Raw genomic sequence first — 6,589 nt, forward strand, 5'->3', positions numbered from 1 at the left:
GCCATCTTCATTCTGGCGCGAGCCGCGGTGCGGCGGGAGCGCGAGGGCTTTCGGGGAAGGGAGAGCGTCGCGTTTGTGAGGGGCGGGGCTTCCAGGGGGCGGGGTTTGCTAAGGCCCGGAAAGTGAGGGATGCTAAGGCTGGCTGCCTTGGGAGGGCTGTGCTGAGGGGGGGGGGATCTAAGGAAGAGAGGCCTCACACCTGTAGCAGTTGTGTTGGTTAACCTGCCTTTTTTTGAGGGCTGATTAACGTCTCTAATTTGTATATCTTGTTGGAATGTAGTGAGTGAACAGGATTTACAAGTAACTGAAGAGAGAGGTGTCATTCTGGTTTATGAGGGAATGTATAGTTGAAGGACCTTCGTGAAGTCCAGGGCAACCTTAGCTTCCAGAACCTCTCGGCGTGCCTAAAGCCACTTCTTCCTTTCTTTACTCAATGCATTTAGTGCTCACACTTCAGTGGCCTGGAGCCCATCGACCATTCTGCTTTTTTGCTTTATAGGAACTGTTTGTGGAGACCATTGCAAAAGATGCCTACTGCTGTGCACAACAAGGAAAGAGGAAAACCCTCCAGAGGAGAGATTTGGGTAGGGTGTCCCTGTGATGTCTGGGGGTAGACAAGGAGGCCAACTGGGCCAGGCTTTCCCATTGTTGGCTGAGAAGGCATCACTGTGAAAATTGAAAATTTGGTTTGTGACCTTTTTGTCTTAACTGGTAACCTTTGCACATGTGGAAACTTTGATATACTATATCCCACAATTCCTGCTATGTTGTTAAACTCTTTTCTGATATTTAGAGCACAGAAATAATTGAATTTAGGTGGAAAACAGGACTGTAGGAGAGTTCCAGTTTTCCCTGTAATTGAACAGGTTCCCTGGGCTTTTCTTACACCTCTAGAGAAACAACAAATAACAGGAGGTAGAGTGGAAATAGATCTGTAGGCAGCAGTAAGGGACATATTTGAAATAACCCCATCCCCTTCATTGTGTGCATTGTGATGTTTTGGGGCCCATATTTAAATGACCAGTGTTAGTAAGGTTTGCCCTTACCTTATGTTTCAGATAATGCAATAGAAGCTGTGGATGAATTTGCTTTTCTGGAAGGTAAGTTCTCTATCAGAGGACAGTTATTTCCACTGGTCTTTTCCATACTGATGAAGTAAGTTCAGAAACAGATGTCTGCTTCTCTCTTGTTTGTGCAGGGATGGTTCTTTCTCTCTGCTTTCTATTAGGATAGAAAAAACTGATTTGCTTAATCTAGTGAGATTCAGTTTCCATCCTTGGGGAATTAGAACGTCTGGAAAATTGTTAACCATAAAAAAGTGAAAGGGAATATAAGAACACCGGTGGAGTTAGTTGTATTCAAAAGTATGATTCCTACTTAGGTTTCCATCCCTAGGTACAAATTTTGCCCCATCATCATAAGGTTAGAGACCAGAAACAATTGTCAGCATTTAAAATGACACCTGTTTTTTATTTTTCTCCAGTAGTCCATGTAATAAAGTGATCATTTTGCTATAGGGAGATAATCCATTTGCTTTTATCTATTTGTTTTTAGGAATTTTGGATTAATTTGGGTACTAACTGAATCTTACTGAAATAGCAAATATTTGAAACACTCCCTTAACTTCCTTCTCTCAGACCTATTTCTGCTGCTTTAATTCCTAACTCTTACTCTTCAGTGTATGTATAGTGATAGAGCAGCTTTTTGAAAGCCATGTGCTCTCAGTTCATTCTCACCTTCACCCTAACGGTGTTCTCATTACTCCTTTAAGCATCATTACCATCCTTAGTCTCTTTTTCACTTATTATTATTTTTTAAACTCCTCTATTCTATGTCTGTATATCAACCTAGGTATATGGCACTTTTGAGATATTCTTTTAAATGTATTTTAAGATACAGTCCCATGGTAGACTCCAAGCCTAGATTATTGAGGATTCTTTTCTTTGTACATCTTTGTTTAGCCTTAATATTTAGTAATTTTTCTTAAAAATAACTTGTGTTTTATAGTCAAGCATGTAGTCAGCTTTGACAATGTGCTCTGTGTGTTTGAAGAAATGCATTCTGTAGTTGTTGGGTGCAGTGCCACGTTTCATTATTGTATTGTTCAGATTTTTGTGTTCTTGCCGAATTTCTTTCTGTTTGCTTATTTTATCAATTACTGAGAGCAGTATGTTAAAAGACTACCATTATGACCGAAAATTACTGTATTTCAGTTTACATTTCTGGGTCTGTTTTTCATTATATAAGACCATGTAATTAGGTGTATATAAATTTAATATTATATATTGTTCATGATTGATTGTTTAATAATTATAAATTGACTATTATTTCTAGTGGTGCCTTTAGCCTGAAGGTCTGTTTTGCCTAATATTTAAAGCTAACTAGTTTTCATGAATATTTAAGTGGTATTCTTTCTCATCTTTTTGCTTTTACACTTACATATCTTTGTAAACAGTATATAATTGGGTTACTTTTTAAATTAGGATAGTCTTTACCTTTAACTGGAGCACTAGTTCATTTATATCTAATGTGCTTAATGATATGTGTGGGTTTAAATCTTGCATTTTATTTTAGTTTCTGATTGTCCTGCCTGTTTTTCCTTTTATTCTTTATCTTTTGGATTATTTTTTTCCTCTTCAGTTTGGAAATTATATATTCTACTTCTATCCTTTTAGTTATCAGTCTGTTAGTTCATTGCATGCATTCTTGATTTATCAGAATCTAATGTTAGAATCTTTACCTTTATCATCAGCAAAATGGAATCTCAGAATCCACTGATTCAATTCAAAAATTCTTCATTCCCTAACATGACATGCTGTTACTGTTATGTGTCTTTGTCAGTCCACGTAAGGGATTGTTAGTGTTACATCATGCAGCCAATGATAGGGATTTATCCACATATTTATTGTAATCTTTGATCTTTCCTTTCTGAATTTCTTATCTATTTGTAAGTATTTTCTTGAAATTAACCTCCTAGAACTTTGTGTGCTGGTAGCTGATTTTCTGCTTGCCTTTTTTGGTATGAAAATGTCTTTATTTTACTTTTATTCTTGAAAGAGTTTGCCGATTTTGAATTTGGAAAGTTATTTTCATGTAGCACATTGCAGCTGTTACTCTACATTTTTTTGGCTTCCATTGTTTCTGTTGAGAAATTACCTGTTGGTGTATGTCTTTTGAAGGTAGTTTGTTCCTTTTTAAGATTTTCTCTTTGCCTTTGATTTTTCTTTAGTTTCACTTTGGTGTATAGATATGTAGATTTCTTTTTAAGTAGTTGGCTTGGGCTTTTGAATTTGTAGTCTGATGTCTTTCATATGCCTTGGAAAATTCTTAGCCAGTATTTCTTCAGATACTGAATTCACTTTGTTCTTGCTTTCTCTTTTCTCTGGGATTCCTATTAAACATATATAAAGATTCATATATATGTTTATATAGATATATATAAAGATTCTCCATGGTGTGTTCTCTAATTTTCTGACATTCAGTTTAATTCTAACTTTAGTTCTTTTATTTCTTTTAAATTTTTTTGATTTTTTTTTAGCTTCAGTTGTATTTTTCAGTAGCATGAGTTCTATTTGGTCCTTTAAAAAATCTGTTTTGTTATATTTTTGTATTTTCTACAGCTCCTTTGAAGCTTTTATTTCTTTAAACAGTAAGCACAATTGTTTTTAGTTGTATCTGGTCTCATATCTAATATCCATAGTGTTTTGAAGCTTTTGTAGTCTGACCAATCTAATATTCAATATTTTGAATTTTTTTTTTGTCGGTTTTTCTCTGTACTGTCTTTGTATACTGGTCATTACATTTGAAAAAAAGTTATTTGTTGGCTAATTTGAGGCTTGTGCGGTGATGCCCTTTGCCAGGGAATATTTCACTTGCTTCTGCAAGGTACTGTGGGGCATTATCAGTCTAAGATCTGAGACTTGAAGTTTTCTGGCCTACCATGGTGATACAAACCCAGAGTTCAGGTCTGTGAGGCATCTGAGTTAATTTTTGGTTTAGCCTTACATTGAGGCTATAACTTTTTGTAATGCCAGCATAAAAAGGGGCTGGTTATCAGACCTCCCTGCTATGGCAGACACTGAGGTTTGACTCTTGGTTCCCTCAGCTTGCCAAATTCACATCACACTTGAACTCTCTCTGTTCTCTTTCAGATGGGCAGATGCCCTTTGGGCAAAGGGAGCTTTGGAGACTGGGCTTATTTTTTTCTGTGCCATCTCGAGATTTTAGATTTGCCTTTTTTATTACTATTTCACTGACTGAAAGATTTTCTTTCATTGTTTGTTTCTTTCTGTTTAGCTCTGTCAGTTGACCTCAGTAGGAACTTGTTATCAAATGTGGAGGCATTTATTTTTAATAAATTAGAGATGTTTCTGCTTTGTTTTTCTTTTTCCTGAATTATGTTTTATTCTAGGACTTTTAAATCAATTTTGCTTTCTCCTTTTTGTTATGTAGGCAAATACCCAGTGATTTTCATTCTGTTTAGAATGAGAGAGTAAGAAGGCTTTTTGGAAGCTGTGTGCATGCTTGTGTGTGTGTGTGTGTGTGTGTAGCAGTAGCAGTAGCAGTAGTAGTAGTGGTAGTAGTAGTAGAAGTAGTAGCAGTAGCAGATGTGGTTGTTGCTGACATCTATAGTTTAGGGTGAACAGGAATGGGATATTATGCCGAGGCACCCAAAGACTAGAATGCAGAATGGTTTAGTGCAGGAGTGGTATTATCAGAGATTGCTCTCATCTGATGATTCATTTGGCTCTTTAGAAGACAGCCCTGTGCTTTTATTTTATTTGCTCCAAAATTAGGTTTCTGAATGGAGGGAGGATTGTAAGGAAAATGTGTGGGCAGCTGTTTGCCCTATAGAAACATGGGTCATCAACCCATTTACGTCTTATAATTCTTTGTGTCACTTCCTGGTGACTGAGTCTAGATTCTCCCTGTGGTTCTTCTGGGCAGATGTGCTCTCCCTTCTGCTGGAGCCCCTTCTCTGTTCATTCTAGGCTCATTTTTTCCTGCTTCAGATTTTGGTAATTCAGTTTTTTTTTTTTTTAATCTCTTAGTTGCTGATGGCTCTCCTATTCTTAGTTGCAGATTTATACTGTTTAAAAACCTGTTTTCCTCACTAATGTAAATTTGGATGGGATGGCATACAAATTTGTGGGTCCAGTTCCCATTTTAAACTGGAACTTTGTGAAAAAATTGTAAGCTCTTTGCTTAGAGAGATTATCTTACTTATTTTATATCACTGACCCAGAGTATGATTTCTGTGGGTGCTTATTAACTAACACAATAACTCCTTAACCCTTTTCCCTCCTCTCATCCTAATTTATAGATTGGTAGGCTTAATTCTCAACTGTTTGCGCTCAGTAATATCCTGTTTTTCCACAGGTACTTTTTAGGTAGCTGTTCCTCGGAATTAGAACTGCTGTCAGTTCTAACGCCCCTTTTAACTTTGCCAGTTTGTTAAAATAATCCAGCTGTTGAAACACCTTGCTTTACACATTGCTCTTTGTATTTTTAGGTACTTTGGATTGATTGCTGAGCTGGGCAGTTTCATGAGTCTTCTCTGCATCCTTTAGCTTGTCCCTCTCTGCAGACCTCAGCTTTGAAGAACAGAGTCCATGCACACATATATACTCTTCCTGTTTTACCTTTACGTGAGCTGGGATAAGCTGAGATCTCATCTGACAGCTTTTTTTCTACAAGGTCTTCCATTCATGTCTGTCTTCCACTCGCATCTATCTGGATGCAGCTGCTACTTGGGGCAGAAATTGTTCTGCATAGGTAGCTTAATGAATGACAGGGACCAGAATAAAGGTCTCTGATCAACTTCATTCTAGTGTGTTTTATAATCTCCTCTGTTCTTGCCTTGTGACTGGAGGGCTACCATGCACAAGTGTAGACCTTCCCAGTTGTACCTGCCAGCCTTTTAAATCATAGTCTTGTCATTAATTTTGTTCATTTTTCTGTCTAGTCACCAGAATGTGGTTCCAGAATTTATGAAGTCACATTTTTTTCTTAAGAGTCAAATAAATGTCCTACATTGAAAAGCAGTTCAGCCAGGCGTGGTGGTGCATGCCTGTAATCCCAGCACTCAGGAGGCAGAGTCAGGAGGATCGCTGTGAGTTTGAGATGAGCCTGAGCTACATAGTGAGTTCCATGTCAGTCTCGACTACATAGTGAGACCCTGTCTCAAAAAAACCAAAAAAAAAAAAAAAAAAAAAAAAAAAAAGTTCAAGTTTTTTCTTACAGTCTTATTCATATAACATACAATTTGCCATTTTAAAGTGAACATATCAATGTTTAGTGTACGCATGGCTATGTATAACTCACACTACAGTGAATTTTTTGAACATTTTCTTATGAATGGAATCACAAAAAATGTACTCTTGGGTCTGGCTTTTTTCACTTAATTTCTTTTAGGTTTATTCATGGGGCATGTATAGGCACTTCTTGTTAAAAAAATTGTGGTAAAAGACCAAATTTACTGTTTCAGCCATTCTTTGGTTTATAGCTTAGTGGCATTAAGTATTTTCCTAATGCTGTGCACCATCATGTGTCTCCAGATTTAGAAATTTTTCCCAAACTCAAACTCCAT

General features: G+C 36.9%; 1 long non-coding RNA gene across 1 annotated transcript; it reads left to right on the forward strand.

Moving 5' to 3' along the window:
• On the forward strand, positions 1-6,112 carry LOC104867275. Its single transcript, XR_781721.3, has 4 exons — positions 1-27; positions 500-584; positions 1,059-1,100; positions 5,513-6,112. It is a non-coding gene; the product is annotated as an uncharacterized LOC104867275 (long non-coding RNA).
• Positions 6,113-6,589: the final 477 nt, after the last annotated feature.

The sequence above is a fragment of the Fukomys damarensis genome, unplaced genomic scaffold (assembly GCF_012274545.1).
Source record: "Fukomys damarensis isolate Sample0158 unplaced genomic scaffold, DMR_v1.0_HiC HiC_scaffold_2, whole genome shotgun sequence".
Lineage (NCBI taxonomy): Eukaryota > Metazoa > Chordata > Mammalia > Rodentia > Bathyergidae > Fukomys > Fukomys damarensis.